The sequence below is a fragment of the Paralichthys olivaceus genome, chromosome 5 (genome assembly GCF_024713975.1).
Source record: "Paralichthys olivaceus isolate ysfri-2021 chromosome 5, ASM2471397v2, whole genome shotgun sequence".
NCBI classification, from domain to species: domain Eukaryota; kingdom Metazoa; phylum Chordata; class Actinopteri; order Pleuronectiformes; family Paralichthyidae; genus Paralichthys; species Paralichthys olivaceus.
The window spans coordinates 27,841,664-27,866,478 of record NC_091097.1 but is presented as its reverse complement, the minus strand read 5'-3'; the positions used below and the strand labels follow the sequence as shown (position 1 = coordinate 27,866,478).

The 24,815-nt window shown below is 43.8% G+C and overlaps 1 protein-coding gene across 3 annotated transcripts in view; it reads right to left on the bottom strand.

Annotated features, from left to right (window-relative positions):
* Window positions 1-24,815, bottom strand: part of LOC109642464 (G2/M phase-specific E3 ubiquitin-protein ligase) — a 333,983-nt gene that overhangs the window by 260,168 nt on the left and 49,000 nt on the right. The window lies entirely within an intron of this gene.

The window sequence follows — 24,815 nt, the reverse complement described above, 5'->3', positions numbered from 1 at the left end:
AAGCTCGTTTTACCCACAACATTTCCTTTCACGCAGACACTCTCCCATATCATGTCTCTTTGAGTTATATTAATTCTTTGCTGTAGCTCAACAACATGCTTGTTTGCCTCTTCCACTAACACCTCCATCAAATTTCACTTTGTGCTTCTGGTCACTTTGCTCTCTGTAACGCTGCATGGGAGAAACATGTAACGCACGCCAACCACTCTTATTTTGGATCTTAGTAGAATAGGCCCTTAGAGACTGTGTCTGTAAAACATGTATTTACCTGCCCACAGACAAAGATCTTATACAAGACAAACTGAGACATTGACAATTCAAATGTCTCTTTTGTTCTCTCAGGGCCTGGGCTGGTGTTCATTGCCTCAGGCTGTGGCCATTTATTTATTTATTCATTTAGCACTTGATGTATAGATAGATATAAATACAAAGAAAAGACCAAAAAAGATCAGTGCAGGGAGAGGCAGAAAGCCCAAACAGGCTTATATAAAGCCTCCACCTAAAAAATTAAAATAAACCACAGGATTAAATTTAAACAAACAAACACAAAAAAAAACACAAAACAACAACACATTTAAGTAATGAAAGAAATATTAAATAATACAAATTCAAAGAATGAGCATGTAAGCAAACTAAGACAAAAGTACTATAGAGAACCACCTATAAACTAGCAATTAAATGAGCCTTTAAACATCTTTTAAAATGTTTAATAGTATAACATTTCAATGCCAGATGTGAAAAGTTATTCCATAGTTTAGCACCCCTATAACATATTGAGAACTGAGCTTGACTTGTTCGAAATTGAGGAGGGTGAAGATCTGCAGCTTGCCTAGTTGCCTTAGAATTAACCTGTGAATTTGCTTTAAAATAGAATATAAACTGCTCAGGAATATGTTCTTTAGTTTTATATATCTTATATATAAAAACACAGATTTGAAGTATATTGATGTCATTAATAGTAAGGATTCCAAGTCCGTTGAATAAAGGAATGGATGCAGCATACAATTCGGAACGGGTTGCAATTCTAATAAAGCATTTCTGAAGGTCCAGAATTCTGTAAAGGGTAGTAGGAAATGTACTTGCCCAAACTATATTACAGTAGGAGACATACCAATCAATCAATCAATCAAATCTATTTATATAGCACAGTATCACAACAAACAGTTGTCTCAGGGTGCTGCACAAAAGTCCAAGATCTTAAGAAACACAAAATCCAACTTGTTCCACACCGAGCAAGCATGAGCAACAGTGGGAAGGAAAAACTCCCAGGTGGAAGAAACCTCCGGCAGAACCAGGCTCGGTCTGGACGGCCTCTGCCAGGACAGGTCGGGGTGATGGAGAAATAACAAGTAATACAGGGGAACAAAAGGAAATGAAATGGTTGAGTCACTGTCAGGTCAGGGGCTTGAATCCAGCCCGGGAATCTCCACATGGACGTTTGCATGGTCTTCCAAGGGCGCCTTGGTCCCCCCGGGCACTCCTGCCTCCCTCATGGTTCACATGCGCAGTAATAGGACCCATGGCTCCAGAGGTGGGAGGTCCTCAGGTGGGAGTGGTCCATCCCTCACCAGGACCCGAGCCAGGACGGGCTCCGGAAAGCCGCACAGTATGGACCAAGGAGGGGAGGAGAAGACCCAAGGAGTTAGAGATATGTAATAAGATATAATGAAATAAAGAAGGCAGGAGAGGAAGATAGAAGGTGCTGGTGCCTGATGCCTGATGTCCCTGACTGTGTCTGCCTTCCTCACTGAGAGTGGGAGCTGGTTCCAAAGAAAAAATACTGATAAATCAAACTATAGTATGAGTGAGGAGGCAATTTCTGGAGACGAGATGACTAACCCTCCTTATTATCCCAATCTATTGATTCACTTTTCTGGTAACCCAGTCTGCTTGATCTTTCCATTTTAAGTTTTCATCAACAATAATTCCCAAGAATCTAGTGGATGTAACTCTAGTTATCTCAGTAGACTAAATTTTAATTTAACATAAATCTTTAGGGTATAACTTGTTACCTCTAAAAATAATAAAATTTGATTTTTTAATATTTAAAGATAATTTATTTAATTTAAACCAAGTGGCATATGCAGCTAAGCCAGCATTTGCCTCTTTCATCAGAATATTGAAATTGGAATGAGAAAAAATTAAGGTAGTGTCAACTGCAAACATAATTGGAGAAAGAAGATTTGAAACATTTGCCAAATCATAGATTAGAAATAATAAAGGTTCAAGAACAGAACCCTGCGATACCCCACATATTGGTCCAGCCATATTGGAATTGCAACCCTTGACACAAACAAACTGCTTTCGATCAGATAAATAATTACCTAACAACTTATATGTCAGATCATGAAAGCCATATTTATGCATTTTTTCCAATAAAATAGAATGATTAACAGCATCAAATGCATTTGACAAGTCTATAAAAATACTACAAATAAATTCATTATTAGTTTGAGCAGAGGTAACAGAAACCATATTGGTGTTTTAGAGGAGATTAGAAATGTATTTTCTGTAAAGTATTGCATTGTAAAAGCTACACATTTTCGATATATCACAGATGAAAAATAATGTGTGTCAGAATCAACATCAAAATAATAAGAGTCAACTGCAACAGATTCAAAAGGTGCAAAACTTTGTGCAACAAAATCAGATTTGTTATTCTCCATAGATTGTATTTGAAACACCCTGATAACACAACGACCAGATGGTGAAAACTAGTAGCCCGGACTCTGGGTGCTTGATTGTCCTTGTTGTTTTTGCGATGGTGGAAGGACAATCAGTTTGCCATATCTCAGATATGCAATATCACCTCTCTCCCTTGCTGCCTTCATGGCTGGGAGTAGTTCTTTCCTCTTCAGTCAGATGGCCTCAGTGAAATCCTCGTTGATGTATGTCGTGTTTTTCCGTAATAAATACCAACAGACGAGACTTTCAGGTTACCTACATTTATTCTGCAGGACCTACAACATGGAACTCCTCGCTACCTTATCTCTTAAGCTGCTGTGCTACACCCATGTGTTACCGTCTCGAACGTGACCTTCAAAATAAAAGCACATGTGTAACATCTTCGATTCCACCACATCTCCCTTTTTAAGAAAATATTTGGGACTGAGACAAATTATTTATGTGTTGAAATTATGTATGTCTAACTATAATAAACTCTCACAAACTCTTATGCCTTCTTGAAATGAACACCATGCATTCTTCAGAACAAAACTCTTCCCCATTTCACCCACTTGTCCAACACCCCTTTTTTTCACAAGTCCAGTCTCAGAGGTTTTACCACCACTCTGCCAAACCTAGTTCTGGTAGGGACAGGTGTTAATGATTTTTGAGTCTGATTTGGGGGCTCAAAGTGACTTGGTGTGTTTGGGACAGACTCAACTGGCTGAGTTGGTATGCAGGGTGTCTGACTCCGAGGAACAATCTCTGGCATGGGAACAAGATGATGCCTGTTGCGCCTGATGATGCCTGTGGGACTGTCCACTACATATGAGTGGGGTATGTAGTGGGTTGAAACCACCGTGCCTTGAGTTTTGGTATCAGTAATCCACACAGGCTGTCCAGGTGTGAGTTGACGTAGATTCCTCACACGGTGTGTCTTGTTGAATACTCTTGTGTCTTTCATCTTCCTCTCTCTTTCTTTCTCTGCAACCATAGCTCTATCAGGGAGCTCAGGGCTGAGTAGAGAGGAGGCCTGGGTCCCTGGTGTATGAAGCCTTCATCCCATAAGCAGTTGAGCAGGACTGTAGCCGTTAGACAATGGAGTGGCTCTATATGCTAACAGAGCAAGATATGGATCTTCAGCTTTCTTTAGCAGTCTTTTCACTGTCTGTACATGTCGTTCTGCTTCACCGTTGCTTTGAGCAAATCTTGGGCTGATTGTACCATGTTTGAATCCATAGGCTGATGAAAGTCTGTGAACTGTTGGCTGGAAAACTGTGGGCCATTGTCACTGAAAAACAGACCTGGGATGCCATGTCTGAAAAAAATAGACTTCAGGTGTACAATCACGTCCTCTGAATGTGTTGGCATTAGTTTAGCAATCTCCATGAATCTTGAGTAATAATCAACTACAAGCAGGTAATTGCAATTGTTTATGGTGAATAAGTCTGTTCCCACCTTCTGCCATGGCCTCTCTTGGAGTTCGCTCGGCAACAGGGGCTCCACAGGATTGCTGCGTTCTTTGATGCATGTGGTGCAGCTTGTCACTAGTTAATTCAGTTGGCTGCTCAGAACAGGCCACCACACTGTTTCTTTAGCCCGATCTCTGCATCTTTTCATCCCTTGATGTCCCTCATGAAGAGCCTTTATGACAGAGCTGCACATTGCTGTGGGAATGACAAGTCTGGAGCCTTTAAGTAACAGTCCATCATGTACAGTAAGTACAGCTCTTTCTGACCAGTAGGTTTTCACTGGACCTGTGAGTCGACTGTAGCCAGGCCAACTTTTCTGACAAAATGACATAACTACTGAGCAAACACTGTCTTCTTTCAATTGATCCTTCAGCTGTGCCATGTATGTTGAGCTGGCTGGCATGTTGTGTATTAACTCATCAACATAGATGTTTGTGTCTTCCATTAGATCTTTGTCTGTCAACTTTAAACTTGAGCTAGTGGTGACAGGTGCACATGAGAGAGTGTCTGCTGTATGTAGATCTTTGCCAGGTGTGTGTGAGATAGAGTAACTGTACCTCATGAACCTAAGTCTAAATCGCTGGATTTTGGGAGGGAGCTCTGTTAGTGTCTGGTGACCTAACAGGCTAACAAGTGGCTTATGGTCTGTCTCTAGGAAAAAGTGTCTCCCAATAAGGAAGTCTCTGAACCTTTCACATTCCCATGTTAATCCTAGCGCCTCTTTTTCCACCTGAGCATACCTGTGTTCAGTCTCTGCCATTGAATGTGATGTGTATGTAACCGGCCTCCACTGTTCTCTCCATTTTTGCAGAAGGACAGCACTAAGTCCATACGAAGATGCATCCACCAACAGTTGTGCTCTTTGTTGGGGTCGTAGAATGTCAGCACTGGAGGTGAGGTGAGATCATTTTTCAGCTGATCAAATGCATTTTGTTGTACACAGCTCCAGATCCATTGATTTTTCTTGGAGAGAAGGCCTCTCAGTGGTTTGTCTTCCTCTGCCAGTCCTGGGATAAATTTCCCATGCTGGTTAACCATACCAAGAAAGCTACGGACTTCACATGTGTTAGAAGGCTCTTTCATGTCTCTTACAGCTTTTGTCTAGTCCGGGTCTGGCTGCACACCTTCAGCAGACAGGATGAGGCCAAGGAATTTGACTTTGTCTCTGCTCAGCTCACACTTCTCCATGTTTAGTGTGACACCGGTTTCCTGGAGCTTGTGCAGCACTGCATGAAGCCTGGTGTCATGCTCAACTTGATCTTTACCCCAGACGAAAACATCATCCATGTGGCAGACTATTCCCTGCAGCCCATCAAGGATCATGGACATCCTCCGCTGAAAATGTTATGGGGCCGAATCTATGCCGAAGGGCAGTCTGTTAACATAAAAACGTCCAAAATGAGTTATGAACGTTGTGTACCGTGCTGACTCTGGGGACAATGGAATTTGCCAAAAACCTCTATTGGCATCTAGTTTGCTGAATAGTCGAGCTCCTGCGAGAGATCCAAGCGTCTGCTCTACTGAATGTAGGATACATTTCTCTTTGCAGACTGCTTCATTGAGGCAGGTGAGGTCTACGCAGATGCGCACCGAGCTATTTTTGGATGGCACTGGAACCATCCCTGAGCACCATTCTGTTGGCTCTTCCACTCTTGAGATGACTCCCAGACTCTCCATTCTCTCCAACTCCTCCTTCACCTTACTAAGTAAAGGAATAGGGATGCGTCTTGGTGTTGTAAGAGAAAAGGGAATGGCATCTGGCTTAAGTTTGATTGTGTATGGCTGCTGCAACATCCCTAAGCCTTGACAAAGTTTTGGATAGGTTTCTGCCATCACTTTCTTATCCATGCTATCTAGTCTGGAGACAAGCTATATTTAAGTCCTTTATTACATACACATCCTCCTGAATCACCTGCTCACCCTTACATAGTGACTCTGTGTATTTGCCTATAACCGAGAGTGGCGTACCACCTGGGACAAATAGTGGTCTGTCTGTTTCAATTAAATGGGAGTCTCTATCAGCGATGGTGTAGTATGTCTGGGCTGGAATGGCTGAGACATCAGCTCCTGTGTCTATCTTAAACGTCACTTTGTGGCTTCTGATGGTCAAATCTGTGTACCAGGGGTCTGTGCCTACATCTACTGAGCCTAGAAACAAAGGTGTATCGCTACAAACTGTACTAGTTTACACTACATGTACCGCTTTGGCTGACTTACACACTTTACTGTAATGTCCCTTTTTTCCACATGTGGCATGTCACATCTTTGGCTGGGCACTGCCATTTTCCATGTGCAGGGGCTTTTCCACACCTGTAGCATTGCTGGCGATTCTTTGGTGTTTTTGACTTTGTTGCCAGGATTTTTTGTTGAAAAGTTGTTTGGTGTGGGCTGCTTTTGTTTCTTATGCTTTGCCATCACTGCATCAATTTTGCCTTTAGCTTCTCCCCTGAGATCTGTTTGCTGTCTTTTGATCACTTCCGACTGCCATGCCATGTTTAGCGCCTTTTCCAAGGTCAGATCTCTGTCCAGCTACATCCTCTCCGGTAGACTTGAGTCTCTGGGTCCCACTACAAGGCGGTCTCTTATCAACTCGTCGTGAAGCGCACCATAGCTACAGTTTTCAGCTAAGGTTTACAAAGCAGTGATGAAGGAGTTCACTGTTTCGTTAGTCTGTTGTATCCGTTGGTTGAATCCTGCCCTTTCATATATTACATTTTTCCTGGGCACAAAATATGCAGAGGTTGCGCTAGACTTTTTCGTCATTTTGACTGACAGGGTCATAAAAATCCTGTCATAATCTATTTTTACCGGTCACTTACATGTTTAATGATAATAATGACATATTCAATGGCATTTAATTTTAATTAATTTTTAATTAATATTCAGTCCAGACAAGCTGAACAAATAATCCACACCGTGGATACACACATCAAGCAGAAGAATGTGTAACTTTTTCTCCGCAGTAACAAAAACAACTGACTGTGTGGCTCCAGTAGCTACATATGAACAATGAATAATGAAATATGAACAGTTCACCTGTTGCCTAAACGCACAGTCTCACACCTTCCTCCTGGTCCGCATGGACTTGAATCGCATGCCTGCTTGCGCGTAATCAAATGTCTCAAGTGGGACCGCTGCAGAGGCTATTGTCATGAGGTTTTGGACTTTTTCCTCGGACAGACGACTTCTCATGGCTGTTTTGATGTTGTTCTGGAGACCGAATCCACGCTCTGCTGCCACACTGGAAACTGGAATTACAAGCGCTACTTCAGCCAAAGTTTTGAAATCAGGGAACATTTCTCCAAGTGAAGTGATCAGAAGTTGGCAAGACTCTCTGAACGAGGAGTATCCTGATCCTGCAAGCACCCGCTTCAGCAGTAGGAAATCCCACAGCATGCACTCCTTCTGCACCAGAGCTGCACTGGTCTGTGACCCGTAGTGGTCACAGACGCGCTCCAAAGCCTCCTGTCCCTAGTTCTTTAACGCAATGTGAGCACCACCCTGATAGCGAGATGCATTAAGTACGGTGTCCAGGTCAGAGATGATGCTCAGATGGGAATCGTTTTTGATTGATTTGGTCACCTCTGCAACATACTCTGTGCGTAAAGATGAAAATGTCTGCGCGTCTACATGTGTCAGTGTGACGCCAAAGAACCTGCAATCTGTCAAAATGACGGATGGCCCTCAGATTTTTTTTTTGACGGAAAATATTCGGTTAACGCGACCCCTGAAAGTATGTTTCAAAAGTGTCTTTTACTGCTCTGTATTGTTGTCTCTGTGCGTCGGATAAAGCCTGGCCCCGCAGTATATCATCCACTTCACCCCCATGCAGTAGATTAATGTGTTTACCTGGTTAGCTTCAGAGCTAAGATGCAGGTTGCTAGCCAGTCTGAATCTTTCAAACCTCCGGATCCATCTCTCCCAGTCCTGGGGTTTTGAGAAGTCGAATGCTTCTGGAGGTTGAATCGTGAACGTTGCACTTGGAGGTGGATTAGCAGGGTTAGCTGCAAGCTGGGCAACCTGTGCATCGGGAACATTTGCGCCGTCACCATCAGTCGACATTTTTCTGCTGACGAGTGTTGAAAAAAAACATTTACTCTCCTGCTGCTTTTCCTCTGCTTCTTACCGCTGCCGCACTTCTGACACCATGTCATGTTTTCCATAATAAATACCAACATATGAGACTTTCAGGTTACCTAACTTTATTCAGCAGGACCTACAACATGGAACTAGCTTATCTCTTAAGCTGCTGTGCTAAACCCTTGTGTTACTGTCTCAAACGTGACCTTCAAAATAAAAGCACATGTATAACATCTTCGATTCCACCACAATGTAGATGTCTGATTCCTTTAAATGCTTGGTTTTATCCCGAACAGCCATCTTGTCCTTCAGCCGTAGAAATCTTACAATTATCGGTCTGGGTTTTTGAGATGATTCCTGTTTCCCTGCCCTGAAAGCCCAGTCCAGTTCAATTTTTGAGTGATCCAGTTTCCATTTTTTGGCTGAATAGTTTTCGGACTTTCCCTTCAGATTCAGATGCTTTTTCTTTTTCAGATTCCTCTATGCCATCAACAACAATATTTTGAATGACCTTCTAAATAGTCCATCTTGTCAGGTATTGAGATCAGATTTTTTACTCAAGTGTTCTCCCTATTTTCTATGTTCCCTTCCTTGTCTCCTCCCTCCCCGTGCGAGTGTGTGTGTCTTGGCCGCAGTCTCCACTCCTGGCACCTGTCACTATTTCCATACCTGGTCTCAATCATCTGATCATCAGCTCTACAAGAACCCCGGTCTTCACTCCACTCATCACCAGATTGTTCAGTGGTATCTCTTGGCCGCTCTGTGTAATTTATAGAGAAAGTCTTTTCATGTGCTTCTAGTGGATCTTCCTAATACTATTTTTCCCTTGTGCCTCAGGATTGCCAGAGCCCACTCGCCTGCCTCTTCTCTAGCTCACAGAGTCTCCTGCTGACACTCAGCCAGCCACCAGCCTGCCATCTGCCTGCCACAGCTCAACATTAAAAACTCTTATCATTCACAATCAATCCCTCTCTGTTTCTGCTTTTTGGTCCAGATCAAACTAAAAACTGACACACTGAACACACATTTTCTCTAAATCCTTCCATTTGCATTCTCACCCAAGTGTCACTGCAGGATTTATGTTTATAGCAACCTAAGTTAAGTCATACTTGTTGATACAGGCACAGTGTTAGAATACATTAAAATCTATTAGTCATTTGACACCGAAACTTTTATGGCCTTTGAGCATAATTTGCTGTTGATTTATATCTTTTACAAATAAAGGATACTTATGGAATACCGGTAGTTATGTCGCGTGTATAGATTCCAACTTTTGCATTAGAAGCTGCATCATCTTTCAGGCCCAGTTTTGTGCATAATAAAAGATTATAACTGAAGCCCCTGAGGGGCATCAAAGAGAGGGCGTGGAAAATGCCTTCAAAACACCCCTAGGGTATTTTGCAAACCTTGTTATGACATTTATTGGCTTTCTGAGAGACCTCTGCGACCGGTTTGTTTTTTTCCCCATGTTCAAAAAGTGGTGGTGGCCCTGAGGATCAAAACATTGCTTTCACAAAACACAACACTTGCTCTCGAAGATTCAAGGTTCAAGGGTTTTATTATCATATGCACAAAAATTACATTTAGCAGTTGCTGGAAATGAAATACTTTAGACCCAGGCCCCCTTTTAGACAGGCTCTGAATGTACTAAAATAAAAATAAAAATAGAATATAGTAAATGAAATAGAATATAAAAATACAAAAATACAAATACAAAAGTAGTGCAAATATCGTGCAAATTGTAAGGTGCAGAGAGATGAATTATGACAGATGGGAGGAGTTTAAAAGTCTTATGGCCTTGGGGATGAAACTGTCCCTGAGCCTGGTGGTGCAGGCCTGGATGCTGCGGTACCGGTAGCCAGATGGCAGCAGACAAAACAGTTTATAGTTTGGGTAGTATGGATCTTTAATGCTCCGGTTGCTCTTCTTCCTACACCGCTGAGTGTAGAGATCCTCCAGCTCTGTCCTGGTGATGGGCTGAGCAGACTTCACAACCCTCTGTAGAGCCTTATGGTTCAGGGTGGTGCAGCTGTCATACCAGGCGGTGATGCAGCCAGTCAGGATACTCTCAATGGTGCACCAGTAAAAGTTGCAGAGAATCCTGGGGTCCATGTTGAGCCTCTGCAGCCTGCGGGGGAAGAAGAGCCGATGTCTGGCCATCTTTGTGATGGAGTCTGTGTGTTGAGTCCAGGTCAGGTCATCACTGATGTGAACCCCTAGGAACCTGAAGCTGCCGACTCTCTCCACCATAGTCCCATTGGTTGAGAGGGGGGCATGTTTAACTCCCTGTCTCTTCCTGTAGTCCACGATCAGCTCCTTAGTTTTGCTGATGTTGAGATGGAGGTTGTTGTCCAAGATAAGTGTTGGAGCTGTGGGTGGCCGGTGCTGAGAGTCAGGGCGGAGGATGTGGTGTTGCCTATCCGCACTGCCTGGGGTCTGCCCGTCAGAAAGTTCAGTATCCAGTCACAGAGGGTGGTGTTGAGCCCAAGGTCTCTGAGCTTGGTGACGAGCTTCAGGGGCATTATGGTATTGAACGCTGAACTGTAGTCAGTGAACAGCATTCTCACATATTTGTCCCTCTGGTCCAGGTGGGCAGTATGTATGAAGTAACAGTATGAAGGGTGAGGGAGATGGCTTCTGCAGTTGACCTATTTGGCCTATAGGCAAACTGCAGTGGGTCCAGTGAGTCAAGGAGGGAGGAGATGATGAAGGATTTGACTGACTGCTCAAAGCACTTCATGATGGTGGAGGTGAGTGCTACTGGGCAGTAGTTGTTCAGGCAAAGGGTTTTGTTTGTCTTGGGAACAGGGACAATGATGGTTTCCTTGAGACATGTGGGGACTACAGACTAGAGCAGTGACAGGTTGAAGATGTCTGTGAACACATCTGCCAGCTGATCTGAACACACCTTGAGAGCTCAGCCGGGGATGCCATCAGGTCCAGGTGTCTTGCGTGTGTTTATCCACATGAGTGATTTCCACACATCTGCCCTGGATATTACACGTGGGCAGCGGTCCTCCTGGGCCTCCACAGCTGGGGAGTTGCTCTCAAAGCCAGCGTAAAAGACATAACCACAGCTGAATGGTCCGAGTCACCGGTCTGTCACGTTTGAAGTTCTGCCAATAGGAAGGCGGCAGGAGAACTGAGACATGATCTGACTTGCCAAATGAGGGCCGAGGGAGGGCCTTGTATGCATTCCGGAAGGGAGTGTAAACATGGTCGAGTGTGTTCATGCCATGCGCAGGGCAGCTGATGTGTTGATGGTATCTCGGCAAGACTTTCCTCAGTTTGGCGTTGTTGCAATCGCCAGCCACAATAAATACAGCCTCCGGCCGTGAGGTCTCTTTCCTGTCAATAACAACATGCAGCTCGTCCAGGGCCTGATTAATACGGTCAGCATCTGATCATTAGGTGCTCCAGGTCCGGGGAACAGCCCAAAGAATAATCTCCACATCTGAGCACCACAGATTGTTCACCATGCAGCAGACACCTCCTTCCTTGCTTTTAGAGTTTATTGTCCGGTCCTGGCGATGAATGGAGACCCCCTCGGGAACAATGGCGGAGTCTTTTTTGACCTGATGTGTAGAAGTTGTTCTCTATCATATCGAATGATAGGGCACGCTTGGTCAGTGTCCATGGTGCAGAATAAAGCAGAAATAAATAACAAAAGAAAAAAAAAAGAGCAAAGCTGTGCGGAAGCTTGAGACAAGGCAGCCATCCTCTGTGCCGCTTGCTCAGAGCAGGTTTGTATTTGGATAGAGCATCCACTGCAAGTCTCTAACATCAGTTCAGTGTCATTTCCTGTTTCTGTTCTTTGTTATAATTGTAAAGTGAGTGAAAAAACTGAGGAGGAAACAGACTGTATATTAAGATGGATGACATGACAACTCCCCAAAGTAAAGGCAAAAGTTGCTGGCTGCAGTATAGGTCATAAACCCCATCTGCTCAATAATAGCGGATTAGACATAGACCTGTCTAATTTGATGTTTATTCAAGTGTAAGGACTATGGGTTTTTTCATGGGGGTACAAGGATATTTTAGCTTAATTTTTGAAGGTAGGATGGAACACGTCTTTGTATACAGTCTGTGGTTTGAAATCATAAAGATACCAGTTCAGGATAACAGCAAATTAAATTTTATCATTTACATATATCAAAAATAGATTTTTAACTAGTACAGAGCATTTTATTTAACAGAATTGTGGTAAAACTTTACAATAACCATCAGTTATAAATGGTAAATAAACCTTGATGGTTATTGTAAAGTTGCGACTGATGTTTGTAATCATTATTTAATGATTAATAAGCTGTTTGTAAACCATCAATTAACATTTATTTGACTCAATTAAATATTTTATTGGTGATCTCTTAGAGACCTCATTTGTTCACCAATAACAGAATTGCAGTTAATGTTTATGATCAACTTTAAACACATTTCTGAACAAACCTTAAAGTCAATGTTGATAGCACTATAAATAAACAGGGTGGGAGAAAGAGAAAAAAAAAAACGTCAACACAACAGATAATCAATAAAACCTTTATTACAAAACTGCAATTGCCATGCAAACATTACTTTAAAATATTTAACATGGATGTGAAAGAAAAAATTATGGCTGGCCTGACAAAAGGAAAAGATAAGGAAAGGAAAAAAAATAAAAATGACATAACAGTAGCCTACTATTCTGTATTAATAAATAACGTACAGTGGCTAATGGTCATGTTTAAGCTTTTTGCATAACATATGTAACTTACAACATCACGGCAGCCCAACCGATTACTTCTGCTCCCTCTTTTTGTATGGTATGAGCTTACCCACTGCTTTATGTTTAGCTATTTTGGCCCTGACTTCTGATGTATGTATGTATTCACATTTTCTGACAAAGTCAGCTATCTTATCTGTTTTACAGAATCCTGCCAGTAGTTTTTCAAACTTATCTGGGCAATCTATGGCAAGCTCCGGGATTGCCGCTTCACATCTCACCGTCATCTCTGTTACACCAGCAAATGCACATGCTTCTCGCAATTTCTTTCCACTGTTGTATGCTCTCAACACCCTCTTGTATCTGGCAATGATCTCCTTGGGACGACAGGCTACAAAAGTAAGAGAAGAGTTAGTTAATAAGGATGAACTGGTCAATCAACAAATCAAAGGAGTGCACAACTACTGGGACATCTCAATTTACAAACCCTAATGGCACAGCTGATAATTCACCATATCCAATTCAACTTTTACAGCTGTGACAAGTCTCTTACATCATCACAAGTATTTATATTTGAAGGCATATCTAGCTGCTATGCTTACTACTGCAGTAATCTAATTCAGTAGTAAAACAAATTAGCTAAATGTGCCAATAATTACATTTGAAAAGCACATCTCCCTCAAGAAATCAAAACATGGTTACTCAAGATAATCCACAAACCTCATGAACAGTTTCATTGAAAACTATTATGGCAGTCATCTTTGGTAGAAAATAGTTTTCTATGAAACTGCTCACAACAATGACTGTGGACAATCTTGAATTACTGGGTCATGATTTCTGTAAGGAAACATTGCCTTCGAGTTTGTCCAATGTATTTTTTCACACTTTGAGCACCACAAACCCAATGCCATGTCTCTAAACCTTGCCATATCACACAGAGACTATCTTGATGGATTGATATCACTCTGGGGGAGAGGAAAATTATGTTGGTGTTGTTTTCTTTTGTTTTTTTTTTAACTTCTCCTTTAAATGATAGGTTATGCTAGATGGGTACAACCACTTTGGTAAAGAAATGGTTAGAATTTCAAACCAAAACTACATCCGTAAGCACAAATATTTAACATTTCTAATCTAACATCAATAAAACGTTATTTATTTATTCCCCGTGATTCACCTCTTCTGCCAAGTGATGTGTTTTCTTTTGCCACCTTCTTCTTCTTCCTCTTTCCCTTTTCGATGTGGCTCTTTTTTTTTGTCCTTATTTTGTACCGTTTTCTTCTTTTCCTCTCATCCTCTGAAGAGGAGGAGGACGAGGATGAGGAGTAGCTGGAGTCGGCAGATGAAGAGGAGGAGGTGGCTGATGAGGGGGGTGCAGATGATGATGACTCGGTCACTACAGCATTGGCCTGGGCTAAAAATAAGAGAAAATTGTGTAGTGTAAATAATAATAATAATAACAACAATAACAACCAGGGGTGCACATTAACTGGTGTGTAGGTCCTCATGCATGGTCAAAATAAAAAATGCGCACCAGACAACACGTAAAAAAGCTAATTTGCGTACCAACATTTTTGGGACACAGTTAATCTACTTTACTGAAATAACACAATCACTACTGTTTACAGACTGTCTGTGAACACAGCATTCAGAGCCGCTCCACTCCAAAGCGGCGATGGTCGAGTGAGGCAGACAATCAGTGGAAAGAGCGGGCTGCGTTAACAGAATGAAGCAGTGAAATCAAAGAAATAAAACTTTATTTTACCCATTGTTTCACAAAGGTGCGCAACACAGTTTGGAATCCCTGATTTAGCGTTACTTCTCAGTGTTTCATTTTTACCTCATGTAAACATGACATATCGCGTGTCTCTTTCCAGTCAGCCCTGTCATATGTGTGTAAGAGCTGAAAAATTAAACAACCTATCACTGTATACCACCAGTATGTGTAAAAACACCCACCGTGGCTGCACTTAAGTTTTTAAAGGAATTGTTATTAATAAAAAAACATAATAGGCCAGTCAGTTATAGGCCTGTAGGTTATTTATGAGTGGGATCAAGTAAAACATTTTATTTAGACTTTTATTTAATTTTATACTTTGGAATGTCAGTGCTTAATAAATATTTTCATAATTTTGTAATTGATTTATTCTTTGAAGCATGAATATTAATTTATGCAATTGCAATGCCTTGATTGTAGTGTGGTAAGTACACAGACATAGCCATAAACACAACAGTACTAAACATTGGCATAACAATTTCGGTTTTCGGCCTTGGCTTCCTCATTTTCAGTTTCAGCCAAAATTTTCATTTCGGTGCATCCCTAATGTGCACCCCCAATAATAACAGTGTTAACAGCAAACAATGTGCTCACACTTTCAAAGACATTAAAGCAGGGATGCTCAAGCAGGATTGGGTATTGTTTAGATTTGATTGATTCTGGTTCTAATTCTGCTAATCAAATCCAGTTCTTACTGAATATGTCATGCCCTCCTCCTCACCTGCCTACTAGGCTCTCTCTCTATCTCTCTATTGGTGTGTAGGTGCGTGGCTGATTACTCATGTGAACCTGGTGTGCTGGAGTTGGGGCCTTGATTGACCAGCTGCCTATATAAGCTCCACTACTGCTCTCAGTCTGCGCCGGACTATAGAGTCAGTTTAAGTTAGTCATAGCTGCTGCTATTCGTAACTATTAGATTCTGTAAACGTCCTGTCGATCCCGCATCCTAACCTTTCCTGTCTTCCTGCTCAGGACCCGCAGCTGGATTACAGCCCCGACTCCAGTTCCAGACTCCTGCCTGCCTGCCTGCCTGTCTGCCTGCCTGCCAGTCTGCCTGCCTGCCTGCCTACCTGCCTGCTTAAGCTATTGGACTTTTCTAATAAACCTCAGCGACTTTAAACCTGTCTCAGCCTCTGCCTCTGTGTCCAAGCCCGGTCCTTAACAGTATAGTCCGGCCACAATGGACTTGGCAGAGCAAGCTGAGTCTCTCAGAGAGGCAATGACTCACCAAGAAGCACATCTGGGTCACCACGACAAAGCTCTGAAGGATATCAGAGACAGGTTGGATCAGATCACCACCGCCCTGTCTGCTCTCATCGTTCGGCTGGACACGGATCCTGCCCCCGCTGCCAGCGATCAACTCCTGCTGTGGCGTGTGGACTCCGCTGTTTCCCCGGATTACTGTCGCTCTGAACAGCTGACTTCCCTAGGGTTCCACCGAGAAATGCCGGAGATTTCCGAACCAGAGCCCATGCAAATAGACGGCCTCCGTCTGCCCTCCGGTGAGAAGAACCGCAGAATGAAGACCCAGTCCTGCCTGTACTGTGGCCGAGCTGGTCATTTCATTGCTAACTGCCCCATCCGCCCGGTAAAAGGTCCGGCTCGGCAGTAATGGGAGAGTTACTGTCGAGTCGTGTTGTGAGTTCCTCTCCCCCTGACCGTCCGCAGCTCGATGCCTCCCTCTTGTGGCGAGGGAGGGCATTCCCATTCACGGCTCTAATTGATTCAGGGGCTGATGAGAGTTTCATTGATAGTAGGGTTTGTCAGCAGTTGGGCATCGAAACGGAGCTCCTCGATGTTCCACTGGATACCAAGGCCCTAAATGGTATGTTACTGGCCAGGGTTGACCGTAGAACCGTCCCCATACCCTTACATCTATCTGGAAATCACCAGGAGAAGATCCGTTTTCATATTATTGACTCTCCTCACATTCCCCTACTCCTGGGATTTCCCTGGCTGAAACTCCACAACCCACATTTTGATTGGACTACAGGAAAGATCCGTTCCTGGAGTCCATATTGCCACTCTCACTGTCTCCGTTCTGCCCAAAGTCCCACATCTGAGCCACCGCCTGTAGCAGGGCCCCCGGACCTGTCCTCGGTTCCCCAAGTTTACCATGACCTCGCCCCAGTCTTCAGCAAGGAGCAGGCTCTCTCTCTTCCTCCTCATCGGCTGTATGACTGTGCCATTGAGCTTCTGCCTGGGGCCCCTCATCCCAGCAGCCGACTGTACAAACTTAATCGTCCAGAGCAACTGGTCATGGAAAAGTACATTGATCATCCGTCCATCATCCTCTCCAGTGGGTGCTGGATTTTTCTTTGTCGGGAAGAAGGACGGCACCTTAAGACCTTGTGTTGACTATAGAGGGCTCAACAACATCACAGTAAAAAACAAGTATCCTCTGCCTCTCATTGACTCTGCCTTTGTCCCTCTTCAAGGAGCCTCCATCTTCACCACCTTGGACCTGCGCAACGCCTACCATCTGGTGCGCATCAGGAAGGGGGATGAATGGAAGACCGCTTTCAATACCCCGTTAGGTCATTTCGAATACCTAGTTATGCCTTTTGGTCTCTCAAATGCCCCAGCAGTCTTCCAAGCCCTAGTGAATGATGTGCTCCGTGACGTGTCGTTTTGTTTTTGTTTGCTTGGATGATATTCTTATCTACTCCCGCTCTCTTCAGGATCATCAGGAGCATGTTCGCTCAGTGTTGCAGCGACTCCTGGAGAACAAGCTATTTGTCAAGACCGAGAAATGTGAGTTTCATGCCACCACTACTTCCTTTCTTGGCTTCGTCATCTCTCAGGGGGAGCTCCGGAGGGATCCTGCCAAGGTCTCTGCTGTCGCGGACTGGCCAACTCCTACCAATCGCAAGCAGCTGCAGCGCTTCAACGGCTTTGCCAACTTCTATAGGAGGTTTGTGAGGAACTACAGCACCATGGCAGCTCCTCTGACAGCGCTCACCTCCTCCTCAGTTCCATTCCGCTGGACTCCTGAGGCCGAGGCAGCCTTCTCCAACCTCAAGCGCCTGTTCATCTCCTCTCCCATCCTTGTCTACCCTGACCGATCACTTCAGTTTGTTGTGGAGACGGATGCGTCTGAGACTGGGGTAGGTGCTATACTATCTCAACGCTCTCCCCTAGATAACAAGATGCATCCTTCTGCTTTCTTCTCCCACAAGCTTGATCCCCCAGAGAGGAACTATGATGTTGGCAATCGAGAGCTACTTGCTGTGGTGTTGGCATTAGAGGAGTGGCGACACTGGCTCGAGGGTGCGGAGCACCCCTTCATTGTCTGGACGGACCACAGGAACCTTGCCTATATCCAGACAGCCAGGCGGCTAAACTCTCGTCAGGCAAGGTGGGCCCTGTTCCTGGGTAGATTCAATTTCACATTGACATATCGTCCAGGGTCCAGGAATGTGAAGCCGGACGCCCTGTCCCGCCAGTTCACGGTGGAGGAGCTCCACGCGGAACCAGAGACTATCGTCCCTCAGTCCTGCATCATCTCACCTGGGAGGTCGAAGCCACGGTCCGTCAGGCTCATACCACCCAGCCCGATCCAGGTACTGGACCTCCTAACTGTCTCTTTGTCCCAGACTCTGTCCGCTCTCAGGTACTGCAGTGGGCACACTCCTCCCGCCTTACCTGTCATCCGGGGATCCACCGTACCATCTCATTCCTCAAGCGACGCTTCTGGTGGTCGACCATGGACACGGATACTCGCTCATTCGTAGCAGCCTGCACCGTCTGTTGCCGGAATAAGACCTCCACCAAGCGCAGTTCTGGTTTGCTCCGCCCTCTACCGATCCCTGGTCGTCCGTGGTCCCACATTGCCCTGGACTTCGTAACCGGTCTTCCCCCGTCTGGAGGTAATACTGTGGTCCTCACTGTCATTGATCGTTTCTCTAAGGCTGCCCATTTCATTGCCCTGCCCAAACTACCCTCTGCTCGGGAGACTGCTGTAATGGAAATTTTTACATTTGTGAATGTTTAATTGCATTAGCAGACATGTATGTGGAGGACTGACCAAATGGTTCACCAAATTGTTTATCTGAAAGGGCAACCTTAAGGTTTACGATGGTGGCTTAAGAGACTTGAGTCTTATGGCCTCGAGAAACCAAATCTTTATGGCTTCTCACGGTATCTCTGATTGGGATCAAACAACTGGGATCTCACAGGGGGGTCATCCACAGAACATGTAAACAAATGGACAGGATGTCTCCTCCACTGAGTGAAACTACAGGAGGGTAATAAATACCTTTGAATGCTTAGTGGGAGGGGGCTGAGAGTTATAAGAACACAGATTCTCCTGTGTTCTTTGCTCATTTGTGCATGTCATTCAGGTGATGTGTACTGATGAGTCCATCTGCAGATGCTGAATTAAACTTTCAGAAAGAAGTGTTTGACTTTGTGCTTGTTTCACAGAAATTGCCACCACACTGCTGACCTATTGGTGCAGAATGTATTCCGCATCCACGGGCTGCCATCAGACATCGTCTCCGACAGAGGGCCGCAATTTACATCTCAGGTGTGGAAGGCTTTCTGCACAGCCCTTGGAGCGACCGCCAGCCTGACGTCGGGATAACACCCCCAATCCAATGGCCAGTCTGAGCGGGCCAATCAGGAGATGGAGGCGGCACTCCGTTGCGTCTCTGCTGCGGAGCCATCGTCCTGGAGTGCTCGGCTGCCCTGGGTGGAGTACGCCCACAACACACTCCCTAACGCCTCCTCCGGTATGTCTCCCTTCCTCTGTTCTCTGGGCTATGAACCCCCACTGTTTCCAGATCAGGAGGCCGAGATCACCGTCCCTTCAGTCCAGGACAATATGCGTCGCTGCCGTAGCACTTGGAGGCGCGCTCGTGCTGCCCTGCTCTGTGCTTCCTCCAGGACTCAGGTCCAGGCCAACCGTTGCCGCACCCCAGCGCCCGCTTATGCTCCAGGGGACAGAGTATGGCTACACTCCATCTTCCTCTTCAAGTGGACTCTAGGAAGCTTGCCCCTCTGTATGTTGGTCCATTTGAGGTGGAGGCTATTGTAAACCCCTGTGCTGTCCGGCTGAAGCTCCCTGCCTTCTTTCGTCGGGTTCACCCCACTTTTCATGTGTCACAGTTAAAACCTATTCAGTCCAGTCCCCTATCTCCTCCTGTTGTTGCCCCCCCTCCCCCCCGGATGTTGGACGGTGGTCCAGTTTACACGGTGCGCTGCATCCTGGACATGCGGCGTATGGGGCGTGGCTTTCGCTATTTGGTGGACTGGGTGGGTTATGGTCCAGAGGAAAGCTGTTGGGTTCCCCGGCGGAGCATCTTGGACCCCTCCCTCATCACTGACTTTCGCCGGGATCACCCCGACCGCTTCCTGAGGGCGCCAGGTGGCGCCCATAGAGGGGGAGGTACTGTCATGCCCTCCTCCTCACCTGCCTACTAGGCTCTCTCTCTCTATTGGTGTGTAGGTGCGTGGCTGATTACTCATGTGAACCTGGTGTGCTGGAGTTGGGGCCTTGATTGACCAGCTGCCTATATAAGCTCCACTACTGCTCTCAGTCTGCGCCGGACTATAGAGTCAGTTTAAGTTAGTCATAGCTGCTGCTATTTGTAACTATTAGATTCTGTAAACGTCCTGTCGATCCCGCATCCTAACCTTTCCTGTCTTCCTGCTCAGGACCCGCAGCTGGATTACAGCCCCGACTCCAGTTCCAGAGTCCTGCCTGCCTGCCTGCCTGTCTGCCTGCCTGCCTGTCTGCTTAAGCTATTGGACTTTTCTAATAAACCTCAGCGACTTTAAACCTGTCTCAGCCTCTGCCTCTGTGTCCAAGCCCGGTCCTTAACAAAATATTAGAATATAATTCTAATATATTAGAATATAATTCTAATATTTTAGAGAACATAATATATACAGTATATATAACCAAATATAAGAATAATAACAGGAACCAAAATTAGGTTTGAATCCCCAAGTATACAATAGGTATACTCACGGGTATGCCAATGTATCCATGTGGCATGCATTCACTTTCCTCTAAAGGTTGTATGAAGTCATTAAATGACAAGAAATTATGATTTCTCTGCAAAGTATGATTTAGATTTAGATTTTTAGATTATACCTACACCTATACTTAGATGTTAGCACTGTTGTGTAATTTCTATATTTATGAATCCTCAAGTACAGCTAACGTTGAGCTAGTTAGGCTAAAACAAGTGCTAACAGGTCAACATTAGCTAACTTACCGACAGTCTCAGATTCGTTTCTCCTGTCAGCATTTTTGATGTCGCTGGAAATATAAAAAATCATCTTCGTCATCTTGGATAGCGTTAGTTTCCGTCAAATTCTTGAGTTCACCGCTATCGCTTCTGTCATCTGCCATGATAGTAACTTCAGGTGATGTTGGCTGTGTTTTTTCTTTCCACAACGGCGGTGCCGCCAACATGTCTTCTTTTAAGGCTTTTCCAGACCTGGTGAAAGGTCTTTTGGGCGTGGTGAAACAAAATGTCACAGAAAAAATCTGTCAAGGTTGCATGCACACGTCAGGAGACTGTCGTTATTAGAGACAAGTCTGAATCTGCATGAAGAGTGATGCTGCGTTCAAGTATAACTCGGAGGTCCTAAATTCTGTCTTCCGAGTAGGAAAAATAAAATAACAGCCGGTATGTTTTCTCAACCCCCAGTAAACAGTGAGAAAAATTTGGGGAGTTTTTATGAATTTTAATGACCTCAACCTCTGACTTTGTTACTCGAACTCACCTAGGTCTGAGATGACGTATTTCCCACCTCCGACCATAACCGAACGCAGCATGACCTGTGACCTCACGGCACACTTGGCGCAAACAGGAAGTCTGAAAAGCTCAAACTCAAAATGCCCGGTTTAGCCACTGAACTGAGGGAGTTAACTGAAGGTTCTAGATCTAAAAGAAAACACCACCTGAAACTTAATTAAAAAAAATTCCACGAGGAGCTGTATATTTGGGTTTTGTCACTGTATGAATAACAGGTAAGGGGACTGCCACATAATGCTCACTAATGTTGACAGCAAATTTGAAAACATTGTCATTGTAACGACCTCAGGCACGAAAACTGGTGGACTCAAATGCAAGACTCAGACAAGACGTAGATATAACAAAAAGAGGTTTATTCCCAGTCACAAAAGGTGCATAACAAAAAGCGCTCACGAAGAGGAAACCAAAGTAGCAAAACAAAACTCTAACAAAACTGCGAGATAAACAAGAATACTAAACATGAAAGAAGCTAAATCCTGGCTTGACAAATTTTTACACATGAAGCGTGGGGACAGAACAAGACGAACTGGCACAGGACAAAGGGAGACGAGGACTATTTATACAAGAGGAAGTAGGAAACAGGTGAAACCAATCGGGGCAGGGAAGACGATCACCAAGGTGGGAAATCACACAAAGGGAGGAAGTCAGGGTCTAAAATGAGAGGGAACAGGTGAGTACCAAAATAAAACAGGAAGTGCATGACGAGACTAGACATGAGTGAAGTTTAACTTAACACCTAGTGCTCCCAAACACACAAGACTAATATGAACTAACACAAACATGGTATACTTAAAACATAAACATGAATAAACTTAACATAACTGACGAGACCTAACAGTCATGAGAAAACTATTTGCACTAAGAGGAAAGATTTGCTGATACAATGGTGGGGGTGAATCCATACAGGGATATAATATTTTTTATAACTCATTTAAGTAAATTAAATTAGTTTAATTTTATGTTTTAATGGTCAAATGATTACCATATATTAGTCACACATCATCATGTGAATAACTACCATTTTTTAATGTGTTCTATTTGAATATTTTGACAGTATGGACGTGGAAGAATGGTTGGTGGGTGGACACGGAAAAAGTGGGTGCTTGGAATGCTGGGTGTGAAGCACAGAGGACAGAAGACAATGCCTGTTCTCCGCTTGGTGGAAAGACGGACCAGATGAGACAACAATATTGACTGATGAGTGGCGGGCCTACCGTCAGGCTCTGCCTGAATTTGGATTCAAGCATTATACAGTCAACCACAGTGTGGAGTATGTCAATGCTGATACAGGCTGCCACACTCAGCACATTGAGAGGGCCTGGAGGAGTTACAAGGAGACCATCGGGAGACTCCGGGGGAATCGCACCGAGGATCTACTAAGAGATCACCTGATTATGATTGAGTGGAATGAATGGCTGGGTAAAAAACACTATGATGGTCCATTGGGACGCCTGCTCCATGATATTGCAAAGCAATGCAAATAGACAAATAAATGATGCCATTAAGGCAAGACATTGACATTCCAGGGTGTGTGATGTTGTTCATTGCTTTGTTGTTTATTGTTAATTCATGGAAATATGGGGTGTGTGGACAATGAGATATTTAATTTTCAAGTGCAGTGTGCCTGAATATTGTATTATCAATTCATTTTAAAATTAAGTTGTCATTGTTGTGTTATAATCCCACCATTCCTGTCTACCACCATGTATATCTGTGGTACAGTGTTGCATGTTATTATCTCTCTGTTCATAAATGCGTTCAATACGATGATCAGACCCTATTCTTTTATCAATGCAAAATAATCACTCTGTTATAGATCACCATTGAAAGAAGTCAAATAAATGTTAATTGGTTTACAAACAGCTTATTAATCATTAAATAATTATAAACATCAGTTGCAACTTTACAATAACCATCAAGGTAATGTTTATAGATGGTTTATAAACCAATTATTAATCATTTACAATGTGCAACAAATAGGTCTAACTTATATTAATATATTAACTATTTACTGTTATGGAATTTTCCATCCTTAGGTTACACGAGGTAGTCCAAACTGGACAAACTAAACACCTTTTGAGTTTTTATGATGACTGAAGGCTACCACATGTTCTTTCCCAGGTTTGGAAGGAGAGGGTGAGGTGAGGGGTATTCAACTGCAACATGCATCTTCTACATTAGATGTCACTACATTCTACACACTGAACCTTGAAATGGAAATTTTGTAATTTATGTATGTGATATTGCATGGGCAGACGTGTTTGGAATATTGACCAGATTGTTTATCTAAAAGGGCTACTTTAGGTTTATGATCATTGCTCAGAGACTTTAACTTTATGGTCTCTTTAAAGTTTTAACTTTATGGCATCATTGTATATGGTTGGAGTCTCACGACTGGATTCTCACTCCAGGGTCTTCTACAGAGACATGAAGGCAGGATGTCTCCCACACTGATGGTAATAAAATACCCTATGAGAGGTGGCCTGTGGGTTATAGGAACACTGTTACACATTGGCTCTGTTGTGTAACAAATAAGGAGGAAGTTCAGGGTGCAGCAGTTTAAGTGTTTATTTACAAAGAAAACTACCATGTGTTTACATTTGGGTATATACCTTGTGACTGAATTGCCCATTCCATTTATCTAACACAAATTATTTTTACTGGGTTGTTGCCAGTAAGATCTATGGACCAGGTATGAATTACCAGGTTTGTGTGTTTTCACAATATGTTGGTTACTATGATGAAGGGTGAAAGGAGGGGATATGGGAGCTCCTTAACTTCAGACTACATTATATATAGTTGCAGTCGAAGCATTCATGAATTTGTTGATGAGCAGTGGTAATTTGAAATACTAAGTATGCTATTTAGAGTTGAATGTGACGACCCCTCCCAGTTGGTATCGTATTCGGTCCAAAAGCAAATTAAGACATCGGAGTGTAACGACAGCTGACAACAAAGTAATCATCCAAACATGTATCTTTTTTGACTAGCAGGAGATATACAGTATTTCCCCAGATGACATGGACAGAGGATAAAAGTATAGCAGCCTTCAAGTGCAACACATTTGTGGGAACTATTGCAACTTTGAGAGAAGGACTTGAGTTGAAGGAACAGAACACGGATGAGATCTTTCTTTTCTTCGTTGCTTTGTCAACATCCATCAGCTCCAACTCCAACAAGATCTACTTAGTAACGTTCATCATTGTTCTGAAGTAAACAGAGACACCAGAGAATTGTTAAATAAGCTGACCAGAAACCTGAAGACACTCAACACAAGCATAGAAACTCTATTGCCACTGGTGTTTCGGCTGTGTAATTGCAGCGCGACTCACACACACCTACGCACAACCGTGAAC